Raw genomic sequence first — 22852 nt, forward strand, 5'->3', positions numbered from 1 at the left:
TCTCGCATATCCTTTATTTCCAATGTCCTTATGAAATGTTTTTTCTTCTTTTCTTAAGATTACAGGTTATGAAGATAATAAATGAGTCATTAACTATTGATAATTTGTAGAACAACATTATTCCATCAGGCTGTGTATAAATTTTTTTAATTATTTTTCACACTACCGGTTTTGGGCAATGGTCATTCTCAAGTGTATCTCTGGTAATATATGTGGTCACATCGTTGTCATTATCCTAAAAATCGCGTGCCATACATCACAATGCAAAGGACAGTCGTCAGCTGTCCTCACCTTTCAATAAGTACAACGAAACGCACCGCTCACACTGTCTCAACAAACTGTGCTTTGTTTTATTATGCGTGGCACGCGATTTTCAAATTAATGACTACGATATGGTTACATATATTACTAGAGACACACTTGAAAGTCTAAACGAAACTTCATCCTAACACGTCTCGGAAAACCCTAACGGTACTGACCGACCGCAGTGTTGTGCTCAGCCCACATGCGTCACTGGATGCGGATATGGAGGGACGAATGGTCAGCACATCGCTCTCGCGGCAGTTGCCAGTTTCCGTCCCTGGAGCCTTATGTCTCTCAATCAAGTAGCTCCTCAATTTGTCTCACAAGGACTGACTACACTCCGCTTGACAACAGTGCTCGGTAGACCGGACGGTCACACTTCCAAGTTCTAGCCAAGCCCGACAGTGCTTAACTTCCGTAATGAAACGAAATTAGAATTATATTAATAACTTCAGCTGCTAATGGGCGTTGATATATCTCAACGGTGACAGGTGAAAATGTGTGCCCCGACCGGGACTCGAACCTGGGATCTCCTGCTTACATGGCAGACGCTCTATCCATCTGAGCCACCGAGGGCAGGGAGAATAGCGCGACTGCAGAGACTATCAACCGCACGCCTCCCGCAAGACCCACATTCTCACCTTGTATGTCCACACGCTACATTCGTAGTGGCCCACCCCAACACACTCATTACTCGTGGAAGACATTCTTATCAAGTCCCGTAAGAGTTCGGGGAATATGTGTACATCCGCACAGAAGAAGAAGGTCATGGCCGGTGTTGCCAGAACTATATACATATATGGGTATGGACATGTCCGAGAGAACAGACACCATATCCATATAAGTATATCCGTAATGAAATGTAGTGTGACTAGGGCCTCCCGTCGGGTAGACCGTTCGGCGGGGGCAAGTCTTCCGATTTGACGCCACTTCGGCGACTTGCGCGTCGATGGGGATGAAATGATGATGATTAGGACAACAAAACACCCAGTCCCTGAGCGGAGAAAATCTCCGACCAGCCGGGAATCGGACCCGGGCCCTTGGGATTGACATTCTGTGGCGCTGAACTGACGGCAACCGGTGCCACCACTACGGCAAGGCCGTCGGCCGGAGATACACCTGAGAATGGGCAATACCCAAATCCGATAGTGTGAAAAATAAATAAAAAATTTTATACACAGTCTGGTGGAAATTTTGGAAATTTGTGGTAAGGACTATGGGACCGAACTGCTGAGGTCATAGGTCCCTAGGCTTACGCACTACTTAATCTAACTTAAACTAGCTTACACTAAGAACAACACACACACACCCATGCCCGAGGGAGGACTCGAACCTCCGACGGGAGGGAGCCGCGCGAACAATCTGGTGGACAAGCGTCGCTCTTCAAATTTCATGAAGCTGTGGGGCACTTGCAGAAGAAAATTATTGCTAATTTATGTAACCGTAATAAATAAGTCGTTTGAATTACGTGCGAATGAAACAAAATTACCAGTAATGAGATTCAGTCGGTAGTCCTTGAGCTTCTGAAGCTAAGAACTTAATCACTGAGCTACTGATTCCTTGGCAGCTAGCGACCATACAAGGTATATGTACAGGTCCAAAACTTTCAAATTGGATTTTGTCGAAGACGGCTGAGAGTTGCATCTTTCTGTTTAGATACGTTGAAGTCGTAATCGTGCCCTACACACCATGACGATATGAATCAAATCGGTGATGTTAAGTTTGTACGGTGCCCCTCTCAATTCAGAAAACGATGTTGTCTGTATTGCCAGGTTTGTTGGTATTCCGCCGGTCTCCCTCCCTTCTTGTACTCTTTTGTATCCTCTACGGTCGGTGCTCTTTTGACCTTGACGATTTGCCCCCCCCCCCTCCCTTACTCCCCTCCCTCCCTTCCCCACCCCTTCTGAATAACGTGTCACAATGCACGCTGTAGTGCTACGAAGTGTCTTAACAAGGCGGAGCCTCGACTGCGCTCTTGTGCCACGTCGTCAGACCGCGGCACTGTTTACTGCGCCGGGCCTCGCCCGGGGGTCGATACGGGTCCCCCCCGCTGATACAATATTGATACACCACGGCCGGCGCTGCTCGGCGCTGACAGCCCCCGAAAGCCACTTCCCTGTAGGCTGCCCCCGGGCAATTGACCTCTCGAAACAGCACTCGGCTTCCAGCTGTTCGTACCGCGAGAGCACTGCAGCTAATTCGTCCTTCAGCAGTGACTTCCTCTTGGCGAATCCCTTGAGCTCGCTCATTGAATCAGTGTGCAGGAAATCTTTCCACATCTTCCACCTTGCGGTTTCTCTCCGCCAATTCCGAGACATGAAATATTTCAATAAACCTTTTCCGGGTACGTGACCGCGTTTTTACGTGTTATAAATTAACATTTCTGTCAAATGAAACTACATAGTTTCAGAGACCTTTTCAAGTCTCAAACATCTATGATGTATGTATACAGACTGAAGCGAACTTGAACCAAAGCTGCGTTTCGAACCCCAGTCTCCTGCTCAGTAGGTTGATGCGTCAACCGCTACGCCGCCCTGTTTTAGCGATTAGCGCGCCTGCTTAGTGAGCAGGAGACCCGGGTTCGAATCCCGGACTTAGTACAAATATTAAATCGTCGCATCAGTCTGCATATATACATCATAGACGTCGGAGACTTCAGACGGTTGAGACAGTTTCATGTAATTAAACACCTGTGTCTGGGTTTCAGGCCGGATCGTTCGACGCTGAGGCCTCTATTCCAGTACGGCTGGAGAGTTTAGGGGGAATACCAAGTGGGCCGAGGAATGAATGGGAATTTGGATTGAGCAGGGAAGCGTGCAGTTGTGTAAAACCGCCGTGGCCTGGTGGCATAGTCGTTAGCGCATCTGCCTAGTGACCAGGAGACGCGGGTTCGAATCCCGGCCTTGGTGCAAATTTTCATTCGTCTCTTCAGTCTGCGCATATACCATAAAGCTTCCGTCCCTGTAGCAAGAGATTTTGATCAGGTAAATACAGCAGCTTGATGAAGGTCACTTTCAACAGTGGTCGGGTCTTTGGTCTAAAAAAATAATGATGACCTCTTAACAGAAAGCAAAAAAGTTGTGCTGAATAGCACAAATAATGTTGGGAGGTTGGTAAATTCTAGTTAATGGGGAGTTATCACAGAGGAAGTCCCACAAGGTTCAGTTTTGGGTTCTCTGCTGTTTCTGATTCATGTGAATGACCTCCCACTTAATGTTCAGCAAGCGGAACTAGTACTTTTTGCAGGTGACACGAGTGTTATAATAAATCCCATTCCAGAAAAAGCAGTTGAAGATGTTGTTAAGGATGTCTTTCAAAGAATTATTAAGTGGTTCTCAGAAAATCACTATATCCAGTTCTGTACACCGAATAGAGTAATACCGACAATTGATGTAGCATATGAACAGGCCTCAGTTAACAGGGTAGATTTCTCCAAATTTTTGGGTGTTCACATTAATGACAACTTGAACTGGAAGAAGCATATTACTGAGCTTCTCAAACAACTAAGTTCAGCTTCTTTCGTTCTTCGTATAATCGCTAGTCTTAGTAATGAACAGATCATCCTCCTGACGTACTTTGCATATTTCCACTCAATAATGTCTTATGAAATAGTTTTCTGGCGTAACTCACCACTTAGACATAAAGCATTGATTGTACAAAAGAGAGCAATGAGAATAATTAGTGGTGTTCACCCAAGGACGTCATGTAGGCACCTTTTCAATGACTTAGGTATTTTAACTGCACCATCAGAGTACATACATATATTCGCTAATGAAATTCGTTACAAATAATCCATCTGAATTCAAGAAGAACAGTGATGTTCATACGTACAACACTAGAGGGAAAAATTACCTTTCCCATCCGTTATTGATGCTGTCAACTGCTCAAAAAGGAGTACATTATTCAGCAACAAAAATCTTTGATCATTTGCCCAACAACATAAAGTGTCTGGCAGGTAGCACATCAAGTTTTAAATCTAGCTTAAAATCATTTCTTTTGGACAACTCCTTCTACTCCATGGACGAGTTTCTGTTTCAGAAATGGCAAAAAAATTCTACCTCTAAATGTAGTTACATGTGTAGAACTAAAAACGTCAGTAATATTAATATTAGCATTATTCATGTGTGTATATATATCTTGTAATCTGCTTGTTCCACATCATACCGATAAAATAATCGGGAAAATGATCTACGGAACATGACATAACTAAAACTAAACTAAACTAAAACTTAGTTTATTGACGTTACTATAATCTAAGCTCGCACTTAAGTCTCATAATGACCTCTTTCTTCTAAATCATTAAACGCAAATAACTTACCCCATGATTCACAAAACAGGTCAGAATACCGTCAAAGCAGCAACGATAAAAACGTACCAAATTTAAAAGAATGCACAATCCCTACCATTGGCTGAGTTTTCCAAAAGCTCAAAATTTAGCACAATCTTCAATGCGAGGTACTTTTAACACTTTCGACAACGAAACTGTTTCAAAATCTGGCAGAAAATCCAAAGAGATTCTATATTTGAAAAGTGTATTTGCTTTTACGATTGTGGACAACTGTCAACTTGTGTAAAGGAATGACTTTGGGTATGTTTGTAATAGACGTGAAGTGCTCTTTATTCAGAAACAGCGAGTCGAAGAATTTTACTGGTCAAAACATACTTACTAGAAACATAAATTTGTGACCTAGGAACCCTTGCGACAACTTTAGAACCTTTGCTACGTGTTCATTACGTCAGTTAAAACTCAGACAGGATATCACGTGCATATTTTACGTGCATAAGTAGGGATTTTGAACCTCTGGGTCTCGGTATCGAATAATAATATAGATAAAAGTTTAGAGATTCCCAAAATACATCATCTTAAGAACAAATGGTAAAAATGTCGACAATATGCCATGAATAGAAATTATAGTAGTGGGCATCCCCATAGTTGTTACTTTTACGACACTAAAATCGCGATTTTCCAGGTGTATCTTTATAGTGGATGCAGATTTTCGAAAATGGGAAAGCTGCGTTTTTAGAAGAACATCTAAAGAAGACACAGTTAAAATTTTAGCCATTTTACTGTGGTTAATTATTATTGTGGCCCACGGTGCAAAAACGGCTAGAAACCGGTTTTTGCGGATTTCTGCCAAAGTAAAGTAACTTTGCACCTGTGGATCTCGGTAAAGGATAATGACATCGAAAAAAATTTCGAAGTTTCCCAAGAATATCATCTTAAGAACTTATGTTAAAGATTTTGATGATCTGCCATAAATAGAAAGTAGCCATCCCCAGAATTAGTACTCTTACTGAAAAATCATCCTTTTTAGGGATTTTCTCACTAGCCGCCCATGAACAAATGGTGATTTTACAAGCTGCCTAAGGTCCACTCCACGCCGCACCCATTGCAAAAGCACCAACGGATTTGCTAAATTTGCCTGGGCTGTAAGAAGTGTGTAAAGTTTACATTTTGACCCTATACTGCAGGAGAGCTACTGTATGCCGATCTTTCAACAGATATACAAAGGGCAGTAGGCAAAAGCTATTCACAACACTTGCCCCCTCTGTCTGTGGGCATTAGAACCCTAGATATGACACATTGGAACGTTGCATTTTCGCGAGCGGCTGTTTGTAACAGATTAGTACCGTGCACTGTCGCGCGGGGCTGATAATTCAGGACAGTTGGCCGCAGATCATCTGGGATGACTAGCAAACACTTCTATCCCATTGAATCGAAGTTACTCTCACACAATGTAAGGTGTCAGGCAAATCCAACACCTTCCATGAAAACCCTGACATGATAAGCAAATCCGGCAGTATATCACATAGCTCCAAATAAATCCTGACATTAAATTAACCAAAGTAATACGACCAACGAGTGAGCAAATGGAATACCACAAACTAACACAAGAACGCCTAAATGCATGACATACCTTCCCACCGTGAAACAGACGCAGTTCCGAGGGAAGAAACGAGAACAGAAGCCGAGAGCAGAACCGTGTTAAGCCAGAAGGCCCTACGATAAGGGACAGACAGCCACGTTGCCAGCCAACCACCAGGACCACCCCGCAGGCCATGTTAAAAGATAGAGCCCTCCAGAAGAACAGTATAGATCTTACGATAACTCTAAAAGGGCCACACCAGCTGCAAGTTTTAGCGTGAGACTTTTTCGCGTCTCTGTTACGTTGCAAACGTTAAAAACATTGCCCCACCATTGGATAGACAGAATTTTTGTAGGCGGAGCTTAAGGTTAACATTGAGATCCTGATTGGTCAGATGAAAACACAGCCAGATAGTTTTTTTTAAACAACTTCGGTAAATTGTAGTAAGGAGAAGTTAGAAAAGAGTTGCTTCCGAGAGGGCGAGCTGTATGGAGCTGCGCCGGCCGCCGCCCCCTGATGAATACCGACAAGGTAATGAACGCACGCGATGCCGCATTTTTGAGTGCATAAGGCTTCACTCAGAACTGCAGAAGCCTCATCTGTTACATCCCCTTTTTACGTAATATAAGTGTCGATCGTCAATTAAATCTCATGGTATTCACATTTGCTACGTGAAGTTAAAATCTGAAACGCGATGATTTTTCTGTTATGTCATTATTGAGAAGCCATATCAGCCACTGTAATTTACGACAAGTTAGATAAGTAATTAGAGATAATTGAGGGTCACTGTAGACCATTTTGATAGTTTTCTCTTTTATGAAACTTAACTTAAATCTAGATTATAGATGTGATATGGCATAGGTCATCCTTCGATCCATTGTAGAACTTTGAAACCCATTCAGGGAATATTCGTTCACATTTTTGTTGAACGCACTTGGTTTTTATCATCCTGTATTAAAAGATTTCCTTTTATCAATAAAGCAATTTATAAACAATGTTTTGTGAGTAGAATAAACATTCCAATGGTAAACTTAACTGCTTTTTCGAAGTTATTTTACCAGCTAACTAAAAATAGGAAAGCCTTGAACCCCTTCCACTAAATTTAGTTAGTATTAAGATTCTTTTACAGGGAGTGCAGTGGAGCTGACGCTGGAATCATTAAGTATTTGATTATATCATCGCTAGTCTCACTGAACTCTTCTGAACTCTACATGTCATGTGTGGTCTGGCGTCTCCTTACCAGCAACAGGTCCCAGGTTCAAACTAGTCAATTCCCTAAAAAACACGCTCAGAGCGTCGTTCCGCGAAAGTGGTAGGGAGACACGACATAGAACAAACAGACACCACGCAGAATGTTAGAACAATGATCTGTTAATTAATTTAAATTCTCTTTTGGCTGGAACTACTTTTTTAAGGCTTCTATGGTTTTCAGCAGTAGAGGATCTTCTATCTGTTCAACAGCAATGCCATTTAATGCAGCGACGATTGGGATCTCATCTACGCTGCTATGTTCCGTCAAAGGATTCCCTGAAAGGTGGACAACGTCCTTATCTTTGCGTCCACTTCCGTATACCACTGTGACGTCGTACTCCTGAAGCCCGAGTGTCCATCTCGCCAGACCACTCGACGGAACCTTCACGCTAGTCAGCCAACAGTAAGAATGCTGGTATAACACACCGGTGAATGGTTTGCCAAATAAATACGGTCCGAAACTGTTGATGGTCCAAACAACTGCATTCTTTCTCAGTAGTTCATCTCAGATTTGGATAGTACTATAAAAACATAAGCTGTCACCTTTTCAGCAGCTTTCTAGATTTGTATTAGAACCGACCCTATTCCAAAACCATTAGCTTCAGCTTCAAGTACTGTCGCGGCATTTTCTTAATACAATGCTACCGAACGAGGTGGAACGGTAGTTAGGACGACGGTTCAAAGCCCCGTCTAGCCATCCAGATTTAAGATTTCCGTGATTTCCCTAAATCGCTCAAGGCAAATGCGGGGATGCTTCCTTCGAAAGGGCACAGCCGATTTCCTTCCCCGTCCTCTGCACGATCCCAGCTTGTGCTCCGTCTCTAATGACCTCTATGTCGACGGGATGTTAAACCCAGTCTTGCTTTAATACAATGCTAGATCTAGAGAAGTGTTAACGGCTCCTTAAGGGCAAGGAAGGATATTTATTGTGCCTCGTTCCAGAAAAATTTGGAGTCTTCCTGCAGTAGTTCTCGCAATGGACGTTCCTTGGTATAAAAGTTCTTTATGAATTGCCAGTAGCCGGCCGATGTGGCCGAGCGGTTCTAGGTGCTTCAGTCTGGAACAGCGCGACCGCTACGGCCGCAGGTTCGAATCCTGCCTCAGGCATGGATGTGTGTGATGTCCTTAGGTTAGTTAGGTTTAAGTAGTTCTAAGTTCGAGGGGACTGATGACCTCAGATGTAAGTGTCATAGTGCTCAGAACCATTTGAACCATTTGAATTGCCAGTAGTAGGAGCACATTCCGAGAAACTCCTCACACCACAAATTTCCCAGCAAGGAGTCGGAAAATCTGTGACTAACGTTACTTTCTCTGCCTCGGGACGTACTCCATCGCCAGTCACTAGGTTCCCAAGATTTTTATTTGTTAGGTGATGAAGAGGCGCTTTCTAGCATTCAGGCAGATACCTGCAGTCTGTACACACTTCTGCACTATTGTCAGGCGCCTCAGGTGTTCTTGAAATTTCTTCTAAAACAACAGAAAGACATTTAACATGTCGAAGTAGGTTGTCCATCATACTTTTGAAGGTGACTGGAGCGTTACACAGTGCAAAAGGCTTATTTTTAAATTAATAAAGACTGTCAGGAGTTCTGAAGGCAGTCTTTATCCCGTCAGCCTCGTCTGCCTCGATTCGCCACTATCCTGGTCACATGTCCAAAGCTGAGAAATAATTTGCTCCTTTCGAACAGTCTAGAGTGTCATCAATGCGTAGCAATGGTTAGGACCCTTCTTCTCGGTTTTGTTCTGTTGTCGGTAATCGATGCAGAAACGCAGTGTGCCGCCCTGCTTGTGCACATGTGTCATCTGAGAGGACCAAGTAGTCTGTAAATACTGAAAGCTGTCATCTTGCAGCATCTTCTCCATTGCGTTCCAGATCAGTCATGACACCGTATCAGAGAGATTAGATTAGATTAGATTAGTACTTGTTCCATAGATCATGAATACGATACTTCGTAATGATGTGGAACGTGTCAGGTTAATAAAAGGTGTCTGTCCAAGATATTACATTACACGAAATATTACATTACACTTTTTTTTGGATGGGGGTGGGGAAATTACCCACTTACTACATCCAAAAGGTCATCCAATGAGTAGAAGGAGTTGCCATTCAGAAACTCTTTTAATTTCCTTTTAAATGCTATATGGCTATCTGTCAGACTTTTGATGCTATTAGGTAAGTGACCAAAGACTTTTGTGGCAGCATAATTTACCCCCTTCTGAGCCAAAGCTAGATTGAGAGGTGGCATGAGCCCCCTCTCATATTTCTACACTCCTAGAAATTGAAATAAGAACACCGTGAATTCATTGTCCCAGGAAAGGGAAACTTTATTGACACATTCCTGGGGTCAGATACATCACATGATCACACTGACAGACCCACAGGCACATAGACACAGGCAACAGAGCATGCACAATGTCGGCACTAGTACAGTGTATATCCACCTTTCGCAGCAATGCAGGCTGCTATTCTCCCATGGAGACGATCGTAGAGATGCTGGATGTAGTCCTGTGGAACGGCTTGCCATGCCATTTCCACCTGGCGCCTCAGTTGGACCAGCGTTCGTGCTGGACGTGCAGACCGCTTGAGACGACGCTTCATCCAGTCCCAAACATGCTCGATGGGGGACAGATCCGGAGATCTTGCTGGCCAGGGTAGTTGACTTCACCTTCTAGAGCACGTTGGGTGGCACGGGATACATGCGGACGTGCATTGTCCTGTTGGAACAGCAAGTTCCCTTGCCGGTCTAGGAATGGTAGAACGATGGGTTCGATGACGGTTTGGATGTACCGTGCACTATTCAGTGTCCCCTCGACGATCACCAGTGGTGTACGGCCAGTGTAGGCGATCGCTCCCCATACCATGATGCCGGGTGTTGGCCCTGTGTGCCTCGGTCGTATGCAGTCCTGATTGTGGCGCCAAACACGCATACGACCATCATTGGCACCAAGGCAGAAGTGACTCTCATCGCTGAAGACGACACGTCTCCATTCGTCCCTCCATTCACGCCTGTCGCGACACCACTGGAGGCGGGCTGCACGATGTTGGGGCGTGAGCGGAAGACGGCCTAACGGTGTGCGGGACCGTAGCCCAGCTTCATGGAGACGGTTGCGAATGGTCCTCGCCGATACCCCAGGAGCAACGGTGTCCCTAATTTGCTGGGAAGTGGCGGTGCGGTCCCCTTCGGCACTGCGTAGGATCCTACGGTCTTGGCGTGCATCCGTGCGTCGCTGCGGTCCGGTCCCAGGTCGACGGGCACGTGCACCTTCCGCCGACCACTGGCGACAACATCGATGTACTGTGGAGACCTCACGCCCCACGTGTTGAGCAATTCGGCGGTACGTCCACCCGGCCTCCCGCATGCCCACTATACGCCCTCGCTCAAAGTCCGTCAACTGCACATACGGTTCACGTCCATGCTGTCGCGGCATGCTACCAGTGTTAAAGACTGCGATGGAGCTCCGTATGCCACGGCAAACTGGCTGAGACTGACGGCGGCGGTGCACAAATGCTGCGCAGCTAGCGCCATTCGACGGCCAACACCGCGGTTCCTGGTGTGTCCGCTGTGCCGTGCGTGTGATCATTGCTTGTACAGCCCTCTCGCAGTGTCCGGAGCAAGTATGGTGGGTCTGACACACCGGTGTCAATGTGTTCTTTTTTCCATTTCCAGGAGTGTATCTTACGATTTTCCTCTCTAATTGCATGCAGTGAAAAGTCGCTATTCCTTCACAGGCGGACTTCCCACGCAGCGTCTCTCGTCACCCAGGTGGTCCGGTGACAGGCGGGCTCCGCTGATCTGGAAAGGGTTAAGCCGACGTGTGTGAGGAAGTCGAGTGAATGCTTTGCAGACGCCGACATTGTCAAAAGACACGTCCGGAGGGGTCTGAAGTAACGGCTGGGCTAGAGGTTCCGTTACTTCGCAGAATCTTAGCGAAAACACTTTCTGGCGGGCTACCAGCGAGGCGTGGGAATGACTTGTGTACCCAGGCAGTTGTGGCGGGAAAATTCCCGCGCTTTCTGCAAAACAGTAACTGTGATTGGCTTGCTCAGGGCATAGCTCCGTGACGTAGCAAAATCAGCGCAGAAATTGGCGCCAAGAATCTCCATTGGTGGAATGGTAGTGCTCCGGCAATGGAGTGGAATTTTCCGCCGGTTTTCGAGTTGCTGATTGGAACGTTTAACCACGGCCACAGTCGTGGGGGCGGGAATTTTGTGTGTTCGGCCTGTACGGGTGCTCTAGGTAGTCGGCTCTCGCCTTTCGGTCGACGACGTCGAAGCAACCAGCCATCGCCTCCGGTATGGCAGATCGTGTTCTGGGAGTTAAAAGAAGACAGTTTGGTAATGTATGTCCGCAGCACCGGCAGATAGGGATTTTCCTAGGTGATAATCAGAGTTCAGCAGTGCGCGCCTGTTCGTCTTTTTCTAACTTTGTTCTGTCTTGAGTAGCAGCAATTAATGTTGGGTTAGCTGTGTGTCTCTCTTAAGATTTGAGTGGCAAGGAATTGGCTCCACATACCACTTCGTCATAAACCTCACAATCTAGTTTAGGGACAACTTCACCTTCACAGCGTTTGTTTGAGTATCCAGTTTGAGCCAATTTGATGTATTATAAATGTTTCATGTGTTTTTGTTTATTATTTTGTTTTTAGTCTTAATAAATCATATTGTTATTTTGGACAGAACTTTCATTCTGTTAATTGGTATAGCAACCCATCATTTCTCACTACGTTAATGAAACCTTCCTTTATTTAACTTATTTATCAAATTAAATTATTGCAGGTGCTAAACTCTTTTCTACTCCACTTGCAGGGTTGATTACAGTCAGTTCGCGTATATTTTTTAATCCTTGTGCAACAGGAAAAGTCGGAATTAGAATAGGGGGGGCTTAGAGCATCATTTACATATGTAGATTCTAGAATTTAGTGTTAAATACACTGCTAGCCCCGGCACCTCGCAAGATTTAACCTTGAGTAGTGAAGATCATCCTTTCTCCTAGTGTTGTAGTCATGTACACTGCTATTACTTTTGAATTCGTTCAGATTGTTAATAACAAATTTCATAAGTGAATATATATATTGTGAGGCTACACTCCGCCTTTAACCCACCCATGCTTGCCTGGCACGTAATCAGTAGAACGGACAAGCTGCTTTCCTCCCATCCAAGCCAAGTTATGCCCAAGCTAAAGAGGCTAAAGGAGTGCTGCTTGCCCGCCTGTCTACTCCCTGTGTTACGCTACGCAGCAGTTTATTCTGTGTGCTTCCATTGTTATTTTATGAGTAGGGTCAGATGTTGTTGAAAATATGCGGGTATCACAAGACGTCTCCTAATGAAATATGTATTCATTTTGGGTCATTGTAAGCCAAAAAAGATGGATTTTATTTGTCCTTTCTTCCTTTTCGGTGTATTTCAGGCCTGTTTACTCATTTCGGTGTGAACGGTTTATCTCTGCAACTTCACCTTCTTTCGGTTAGTACAGGCTATTCTCAACTCGAACCATCATCACGTCGCCTCTGATACATGTTTTCAATAGTAATGAGAACTATACTGCATTGCAGTACCTGTGTTGTGAAGAAGAACGATGCAAAGGGTCCTTCAGACATATTGTATTTACCCGCCGATATTAGGCAGCGACATTTCAATTAAAATGTCCTCCCCTATTCGGGATTGACATAATGTGTACAGGAGTATAGGCTGTGACGCAGGAGCGACGATATTTAGAAGTATGTGTCTGGCTGCGAGTCGGATATGGATAGTCAAAGCAGTTAATGTAACCGCTCGCGTAAAGCGAGAAATCCGGGTTCAAATTACGGTCCGACACAGATTTTCATTGTCGTCATTCCCTTGCACAGTTAATACTTGATCGTATTCGCAACTGCGACTACATCTCATGTAATGAGGACTGTCTCTGAAAGTCGAGATCCTTTGCACTTAAGAACCTGAAGATGTCTGTTATACTGAAATGCCAACTAAAGTAAATTTTGAAAGTCTAGTTTCTGTAATCTTAGTGTGTTCCAGCCAAATATGACCCCAGTTATACCAAATGGCTCTGAGCACTATGGGACTCAACTGCTGAGGTTATTAGTCCCCTAGAACTTAGAACTAGTTAAACCTAACTAACCTAAGAACATCACAAACATCCATGCCCGAGGCAGGATTCGAACCTGCGACCGTAGCGGTCTTGCGGTTCCAGACTGCAGCGCCTTTAACCGCACGGCCACTTCGGCCGGCCCCAGTTATACGAATTTTAATTAATTTTTCGAGGATGTGTATTGCAGGTTCGCTGAATTCGCTCTAGGTCTCCAAAATAGTTCATTTTAAATTCCCAAAAATGCATTTTAGCAAACATATTAGTTTAATCTAAAAATACATGTCTGAAAGAAGGTTTTCCTTCATACTAAGCTTTCTTCACACTACGTTGCATGACACCAGAATGTGATTTTTAATGTCCACTGAGCAATATTTTTTCCTATTTCCATCAATATTTGCCCTAAATGTACAAAGCCTGCATACTAATAAATGGCTCAAATCCTTAGCACACATTTGCACACAGCTGTCAGCCACTAGATCTTTGTCCTCTTTCAAAATATTTATGGAGCCAGGAAGCTGCTGGTCAGACTCATAAACATGTCGTAACACACTCGAGGTTCCCGAACGAGTGCGTCGTAACCTTTTACACAATTTCCATTGCGGGACACCTACTGACTTATTTGAAACTGCCTCATAAACACGTGACATTTTCCATCCACTGGACTTGTCCTCTGTTTCGTGATTGACATACATTCCCCAATTCTTAAGTTTTCCTCGGCCTCCTTTACGTTTGGTTTGTTCATTTTACCGCTCCTACTGTTGTGGTAAATGAGCTCCAGTGGAACTACATACGCAAACGTATACTTGGCTAGTCACGTCGAATTGATAAGGAAGTCTGTTGTCAGATGCAGCAGACTTAACGGGTCCCGTGAAGCTTTACAGGCTAGCAGAAACCCAAATGGTCTGCTTTAACTATTTTGCTTCAGTATACATGATGTGTTGTGTCACCGTTGCGGTGCTTTCATGGTTGCGGTAGAGATTAGAGATGGGTCGTTCGCGAACTAACGGATCCAAAGGAATGGTTCACCAAGATGAACGGAACGAACGAGGAACTAATTCTAAGGAACGGTCTTTCATAGTTCACTTCGGTCACGACTTTCTACTTATAGTTTCCAGGAACGGGAAACGGTCGGTCTCGTTTGTAACACCTCCGATTTATGTATCCCGCTCGATCGGGATCTGAATAGCAGCCCAAATAAATATTAATTAATGTGACCGTGTACCTAATGGGGCTGGCAATCGGATTTGACTGCTACGGAGTTGGTACATTCCATTTTGTCCTTCTCAAATGCTGTAATAATGAAATGTCCGGTGACAAGAAGAAACGCCAACACAGCTTCACTAATGAAGGACCTATATTCGTCTCAAAAATACAAAAGGAAGGAGACAGCCACTGCCTTCGTCATACATATTTAATTACGGCTAATCTCAGCACAGGCTTCCTCGCTATTCATTATTGTCACTGCAATCCAACACTGCAATCCAACACTGCAATCCAAATGATGCCGGCGCGGTAGACGCGAAACCACAAATATCGGCACAGAAATATCACTGATCACTATCGTAATTATACTTCTTCACTTTCCCGTATTATTCTAACACAAAGGGGTTAAACCGCGGCGATGGCCACTCCCTTTGTCGGTAAAGCCTTGCATTACAGCAACAGGCCTCCACACGGCTCGGCCCGCAACCTGGGAACTGACTTCAACTGTACACTCGCTCTCGCAACACGACACTATCGATTGTTTGCCCTATCGACCTGTGCCGAGTGCAAACTTGTAGTAAGGGCATACGGACCCCTTACACGTTCCCGCAACGGCTCGTAGGCCGGTCTCGTTCCAGCCTCAGTCCCTTTCCCGTTTGTGTCTGTCTCGGTCTCGCTCGGCCGAACTCGTCCTTCTTCGCGTGGCCACTCGTCGCAGTTCCACTGCCGACTTCTCATAGTTCAGTATCGAGTTGTAGTTCGTTTCGTTCGCTTCGCACGCCCATTCTAGATCTGTTTCAAATCTTTTTTCAACTCTGGACTTCTGGTTCTTTTTGTATTCTATTCATCGTCCACGATTGATAATTAAAACGTATTTTATAATTACGGAAATTACATAAAAATTACGTGGTATGTAATAACATACATCTTTTCAAGTAACAAAAAGGCGTATCAGCTTAGTTCACTATTTCGATAAACAGCAGAAGAAATACTTGTAAAAACGCAAGATTTTTTTTGTTATTACACATGCAAAGGACGTCGGCACGGCACACATGAGTGGTCGTTTTCTGCCTTTTTTTGATACAAGATAAAAGAGCACTTTCAGTGTTATGGAAGGCAGACCGACTTACAACCGAATGAAATCCGCGCTTCGTAATCGAGTGTATGGTGTCACATTTTGTAAAGAGAATATGAAACTATTACAATATTATTTCAGTGGTACAGGGTGGCTCACGAAAAATCAGCCCCGAGTGCTGCTCATTGTCGCTTACCAATCGTCATCTATTGTTTCGAGGTTGTTTGCATTAGCATATTTCTTATTTCTTCACTGCCTAATTATTACATGTTTATCTATTTTGCTCACAGCGGTCAACAAATCGTGCGTAATTGGCGAGCAGTCTGTACTCGGGGCCGGTTTTTTGTGCGCCACCTTATTTATTTCGCTGCGATCAGCCACATAACGCTACAGTTTTAATCTGTCAGGGAGTTTCCTATCAGTGCACGTTCTGCTGCAAGGTGGAAATCTCATTCTGGAAACATCCCCCAGACTGTGGCTAAGCCGTGTCTTCGCAATATCCTTTCTTCCAGGAGTGCTAGTTCTGCAAGGTTCGCAGAAGAGCTTCTGTGAAGTTTGGAAGGTAGGAGACGAGGTACTGGCAGAAATGTAGCTGTGAGTACGGGTCTTGAGTCGTGCTTTGGTTGCTCAGATGGACGCCGGCACGGTTGCTCAGCGTGTACGGTCAGAGGGTTAGCAGCCCTCTGTAATAAAAAAACTGAGCTAATCGATCAACAACGAACTTAAACGGATGTCTTACGACGTCTGCCCCGAGAAGATTCAACGAACAAAAATGAGATTAAAAAGTAATAATGATAATAATAAAAGATGGTAGAGCACTTGCCCGCGAAAGGCAAAGGTCCAGAGTTCGAGTCTCGGTCCGGCAAAGAGTTTCAATCTTCTGCGAAGTTTCATATCAATGCACGCTCCACTGCAGAGTGAAAATCTTATTCTGGAGACATAACGCTACAGTTGGCTAAACGACATCTTTTTTAGAATCACGAAAATTACAAGTGTGTGAGAATTCTGTTATGAATAAAACCTCTGTGTTCCAGAGGGGAGGAACGTGCCCCCTCTTTTGCTTAATTTTTGTAATGCGTTTTCTACACATCATAAAGGCCCTGGCGAATGTCGTCGGCGGCGACGCCGCCGCCGCCGCCGCTTCGGCAATGGCGGGAACTCGCCGTTGTATCACATAGGGTGAGGCTCCTTCTGCAACCGACTGAGATAGCACTAAGTGATTGAAACTGATTTGTAAACTTTGTTTTATCAGCGCCGTAAGGGCTTGAATGTAACGTGGGATGGGAAACAGCAAGAGGTAGTGTCGTATTTCATTGTTGTTGTTGTGGTCTTCAGTCCTGAGACTGGTTTGATGCAGCTCTCCACGCTACCCTATCCCGTACAAGCTTCTTCATCTCCGAGTACCTACTGCAGCCTACGTCCTTCTGAATCTGCTTAGTGTACTCATCTCTTCGTCTCCCTCTACGATTTTTACCCTCCACGCTGCCCTCCAATACCAAAGTGGTGATCCCTTGATGCCTCAGAACATGTCCAGCCAAACGATCCCTTCATCTAGTCAAGTTGTGCCACAAACTCCTCTTCTCCCCAATTCTATTCAATACCTCCTCATTAGTTATGTGATCTACCCATCTAATCTTCAGCATTCTTCTGTAGCACCACATTTCGAAAGCGTCTATTCTCTTTTTGTCCAAACTATTTATCGTCCACGTTTCACTTCCATACATGGCTACACTCCATACAAATACTTTCAGAAACGACTTCCTGACACTTAAATCAATACTCGATGTTAACAAATTTCTCTTCTTCAGAATCGCTTTCCTTGCCATTGCCAGTCTACATTTTATATCGTCTGCACTTCGACCATCATCAGTTGTTTTGCTCCCCAAATAGCAAAACTCCTTTACTACTTTAAGTGTCTCATTTCCTAATCTAATTCCCTCACCATCACCCGACTTCATTCGACTACATTCCATTATCCTCGTTTTGCGTTTGTTGATGTTCATCTTATATCCTCCTTTCAAGACACTGTCCATTCCGTTCAACTGCTCTCCCAAGTCTTTTGCTATTTCTGACAGAATTACAATGTCATCGGCGAACCTCAAAGTTTTTATTTCGTCTCCATGGATTTTAATACCTACTCCGTATTTTTCTTTTGTTTCCTTTACTGCTTGCTCAATATACAGATTGAATAACATCGGGGATAGGATACAACCCTGTCTCTCTCCCTGCCCAATCACTACTTCCCTTTCATGTCCCTCGACTCTTATAACTGCCATCTGGTTTCTGTACAAATTGTAAATAGCCTTTCGCTCCCTGTATTTTACCCCTGCCACCTTCAGAATTTGAAAGAGAGTATTCCAGTCAACATTGTCAAAAGCTTTCTCTAAGTCTACTAATGCTAGAAACGTAGGTTTGCCTTTCCTTAATCTTTCTTCTAGGATAAGTCGTAAGGTCAGTATTGCCTCACTTGTTCCAACATTTCTACGGAATCCAAACTGATCTTCCCGGAGGTCGGCTTCTGCCGTTTTTCCATTCGTCTGTAAAGAATTCGCGCTAGTATTTTGCAGCTGTGACTTATTAAACTGATAGTTCGGTAATTTTCGCATCTGTCAACACCTGCTTTCTTTGGGATTGGAATTCTTATATTCTTCTTGAAGTTTGAGGAAATTTCGCTTGTCTCATACATCTTGCTCACCAGGTGGTATAGTGTTGTTAGGACTGGCTCTCCCAAGGTTGTCACTAGTTCTAATGGAATGTTGTCTACTCCCGGGGCCTTGTTTCGACTTAGGTCTTTCAGTGCTCTGTCAAACTCTTCACGCAGTATCATATCTCCCATTTCATCTTCATCTACATCCTCTTCCATTTCCATGATATTGTCCTCAAGAACATCGCCCCTGTATAGACCCTCTGTATACTCCTTCCACCTCTCTGCTTTCCCTTCTTTGCTTAGAATTGGGTTTCCATCTGAGCTCTTGATATTCATGCAGGTGGTTCTCTTTTCTCCAAATGTCTCTTTAATTTTCCTGTAGCCAGTATCTATCTTACCCCTCGTGAGATAGGCCTCTACGTCCTTACACCCTGCTTAAGCATTTTGCACTTCCTGTTGATTTCATTTTTCAGACGTTTGTATTCCTTTTTGCCTGCTTCACTTACTGCATTTTTGTATTTTCTCCTTTCATCAATTAAACTCAGTATCTCTTCTGTTACCCAAGGATTTCTACTAGCCCTCGTCTTTTTACCTACTTGATCCTCTGCTGCCTTCACTATTTCATTCCTCAAAGCTACCCATTCTTCTTCCACTGTATTTCTTTCCCCATTCCTGTCAATTGTTCCCTTATGCTCTCGCTGAAACTCTGTACAACCTCTGGTTCTTTCAGTTTATCCAGGTCCCATCTCCTTAAATTCCCACCTTTTTGCAGTTTCTTCAGTTTTTATCTACAGTTCATAACCAATAGATTGTGGTCAGAGTCCACATCTGCTCCTGGAAATGTCTTACATTTTAAAATCTGGTTCCTGAATCTCTGTCTTACCATTATATAATCTATCTGAAACCTCTTAGTATCTCCAGGGTTCTTCCATGTGTACAACCTTCTTTCATGATTCTTGAATCAGTTGTTAGCTATGATTAAGTTATGCTCTGTGCAAAATTCTGCCAGGCGGCTTCCTCTTTCATTTCTTAGCCCCAATCCACATTCACCTACTACGTTTCCTTTTCTTCCTTTTCCTAGCGTCGAATTCCAGTCACTCATGACTAATTTTCGTCTCCCTTCACTACCTGAATAATTTCTTTTATTCGTATTTCATAAGAACCATTTATCAAGAGAACCATATATCAAGCAGGGAGAACGGCGAACGAGTAAAAATGAACGGTTCCCAAAAAAGAGCGATCACCAGTGAACTAGTTCCCAGGGATGAACGACTTTTCCCATCTCTAGTGGAAATAGCGGTAGGTAGGCTGGAAGGAGAATTTGTACACCTCTGCGCCCTATGCGAGATGTGGTAATACAGTGTTTTATGGGCCATATCATCGATAATTTTCCGCCACATGATATATGGCAAGAAGGTGTTAATAAATTTTGAAATATTCAAAGATTCTTATATGTTTCAGCATGAGTATGTGATACTTTGAAAAACTTGTTTTATTTCACTTGTTTCATGTTCCTCGCGTGGGTCTGGGCAGAGATGGAAGGACCAACCTTCATGTCCAGACAGAAAAATCATTGCCAGACCCCACTGACACTGAATCGACAGCCGTCTGCCATAGAAGAAATGCCGAAGCATTCGTCAGACTCTGCGCTAATAATGAAGAAGAGCAAATTAAATGTGCTAAGAACTGCAAAATTGTGAAAGGTGTTCGGTTCACGTTCATCCTTAGCGATGCTTAGTTGAAAACTGTTGAAAAATTGGAATAACGCTATAAGGATTGATAGTCCTCGTTTTTTTGCCGTGGGAGGGCAGTATGCGCCGTCTATGGAACCGTGTCACCCGTAAACATTTCAGTACTTGTGATATATGCCATTATAAGAGTTGTGCTGGTTCACGATTGTAATGAAAAATGGTTCAAATGGCTCTGAGCGGTATGGGACTTAACTTCTGAGGTCATCAGTCCCCTAGAACTTAGAACTACTTAAACCTAACTAACCTAAGGACATCACACACATCCATGCCCGCGGCAGGATTCGAACCTGCGACCGTAGCGGTCACGCGGTTCCAGACTATAGCGCCTAGAACCGCGCGGCCATCCCGGCCGGCTGCAATGAAAACAACAATAACGTACGATCACAGTCTCGGTATTGTCACTCTAATGGAGAAGGGGATGTCAAAGATGGAAGTCGCAGAGAATGTCCCTGTGAATCAAAGAGGTGCCTCTAGAATCTGGAACCAGTTTCTAGCGACAGGATAATTTGAGGATTGTCGCGGAAGTGGCCGCGGAAGGAAAACAACAGCTGTGCTGGATCGATATTTGCGTGTAACAGCAAACAGAAATCCTGAATGCAATGCTACACGTCTACGTCGCCAGTTCCAAGCAACTACAGAGGTGCAGGTGTCAACACAAATGATACGGAAAAAGCTCCATTAGTAGAGATTATAGGCGAGAGAATCTCTGTAGTGCCCCCCTCTAAATCGGGTTCGGAAAGAGACCCGTATCGCATGGCCATGAAACCACTCTTTGTGGACTAGACAGCAGTGGGACACAACGCTGTTTACTGATGATATCCGTATTAGTCTCCACCATAACAATATTGATATATGTGTGTGTAGGTAACAAGGACAACGTTTATGTGTTAACTATGTTGTAGGCTGTCACCTTTATCAAAGCAATTTTGTTACGTTTCGGGGTGAAACCATGTATGGCCGCAGGACGCTCCCCTGTGCCAATACATAGGAGGATGGCTAGTGTGAAGTATCGGGATGACATCCTTGTACGCAACGTGGCTTCATTGGGTGAACATATTGGTGCGGAATTCACGCTGATGGACTACAAAGCACGCCTCCATCATTACAATCTTGTGAACACCTTCCTAATGCAGCATAGAATCAGTCGGATGGAATGGCCTCCACATTCTCTAGAGCTCAAATGCTCTGGGAATGCATGAGCCAAGCTAAGACGAGCTGTTTGCAGTCGCTGTGTCCCACCAAGGATAGCGGTAGCATGCGTTCCGATGGTGACGAGCGCGACAATTTGGCAATGAGTACGCCTTATTATATTATTTAATCTTTCTTTATTAATAGGGAAAAGAAAGATAAATAGAAAGATATAACACATTTATTTGTTTACAGGTTCCATATTTATATTTATTTATCTATAATAGAGAAGTTGTTTTTTATATTATTTATTTGCTTTGCTTTTATTTTCTTGTATTTCTTCCTATCTCTTATGAAATTTAATTTTTTATCCTTAATTATTTTTTTCCCATAAGTTGTATTCTTGCTTGTTTATTCACTTTTTCTTTGTATTGTATGCACGTTAGCGCCTATTGGTTCATAGACAAAGTGTTATGCAAAATGACAGCGAAGAGAAACTGTAGCGTTTCAGTGGAATCTTTTGTAAGATTCTGTTTATATCCTTTCGCTTGTGTTTATCAAATGGAAATGTGTTTACATCTTTATTTTTATTTTCTTATGACTGTACCCAACAGAATAAAAACAGTTTTGTTTCCTGTTATGTCCAGTACTGACGATAAAGCAATACGCAAAATTTTGACCACTGTGTGGCCCGTTCCAGCCACTCCAGTGGAAAGGTCTCTGTATAGATTCTGAAGTTATGTTTGTGTTCGTGTATGTATTTTCAGTGTGCAAGAAGTGCGCCAAATGTTCTGCAAAGCGCAAGAAGTCATTCTTCTCATCTAAACGACAATTAGTGTAATTCATGAAATGATGTACATTAATTTCTATTTAATTTTCTAATCGGAAGTGAAGGAATCTAAAATCAATTTAAATGTTAGGAAGTCTTTTCTTGATGTATTTGTCCCGAGTGCAGCCTTGGATTGAACTGAAACGTGGACGACAGGCAGTTCAGACAAGGAGAAGATAGAATTTTTAGAAATGTGATGCTGCAGAAGAATGGTGAAGGCTAGATTGGTGGATCGAGTAACTAACGACGACGTAGTGAGCCGAATTAGGGCAAAAAAAAAATTTATAGCACTACATGACTAAAAGAAGGGTTCGGTTGATAGGACACAGCCTGTGGAATTGCCAATCTGGTACTAGAAGGAAGTTAGGGGTCAAAAATTATAGAGGGAGACCACGGCTAGAATACAGGAAGTAGACTGAATTGGGTGTAGGATGCGGTAGTTATGCAGAGATCAAGAGAGTTGCATATGATTGTTTAGCATGGTTAGCTGCATCGGACCAGTCTTCGAACTGAAGACCACACAACAGAGGCAGCATTTCGCCACGTAACGTAACTGACACACCCAGTGAACACCTGAAAGGAAATTCTTCACCACAAGGGAAATTAATACAATAGCATGCGAGTACATGAAGATGGCAACATGCCAATGAGTTGTGAAATACAGCAAATATTAAACAGTTACTGAATCAGATACGTGTGAAAACCTTACATA

General features: G+C 43.7%; 1 non-coding gene across 1 annotated transcript; it reads right to left on the reverse strand.

Annotated features, from left to right (window-relative positions):
• Window positions 1-805: 805 nt before the first annotated feature.
• Window positions 806-880, reverse strand: Trnat-ugu. Its single transcript has one exon. It is a non-coding gene; the product is annotated as a tRNA-Thr (tRNA).
• Window positions 881-22852: the final 21972 nt, after the last annotated feature.

This window comes from Schistocerca americana, chromosome 7 (genome assembly GCF_021461395.2).
Source record: "Schistocerca americana isolate TAMUIC-IGC-003095 chromosome 7, iqSchAmer2.1, whole genome shotgun sequence".
NCBI lineage: Eukaryota > Metazoa > Arthropoda > Insecta > Orthoptera > Acrididae > Schistocerca > Schistocerca americana.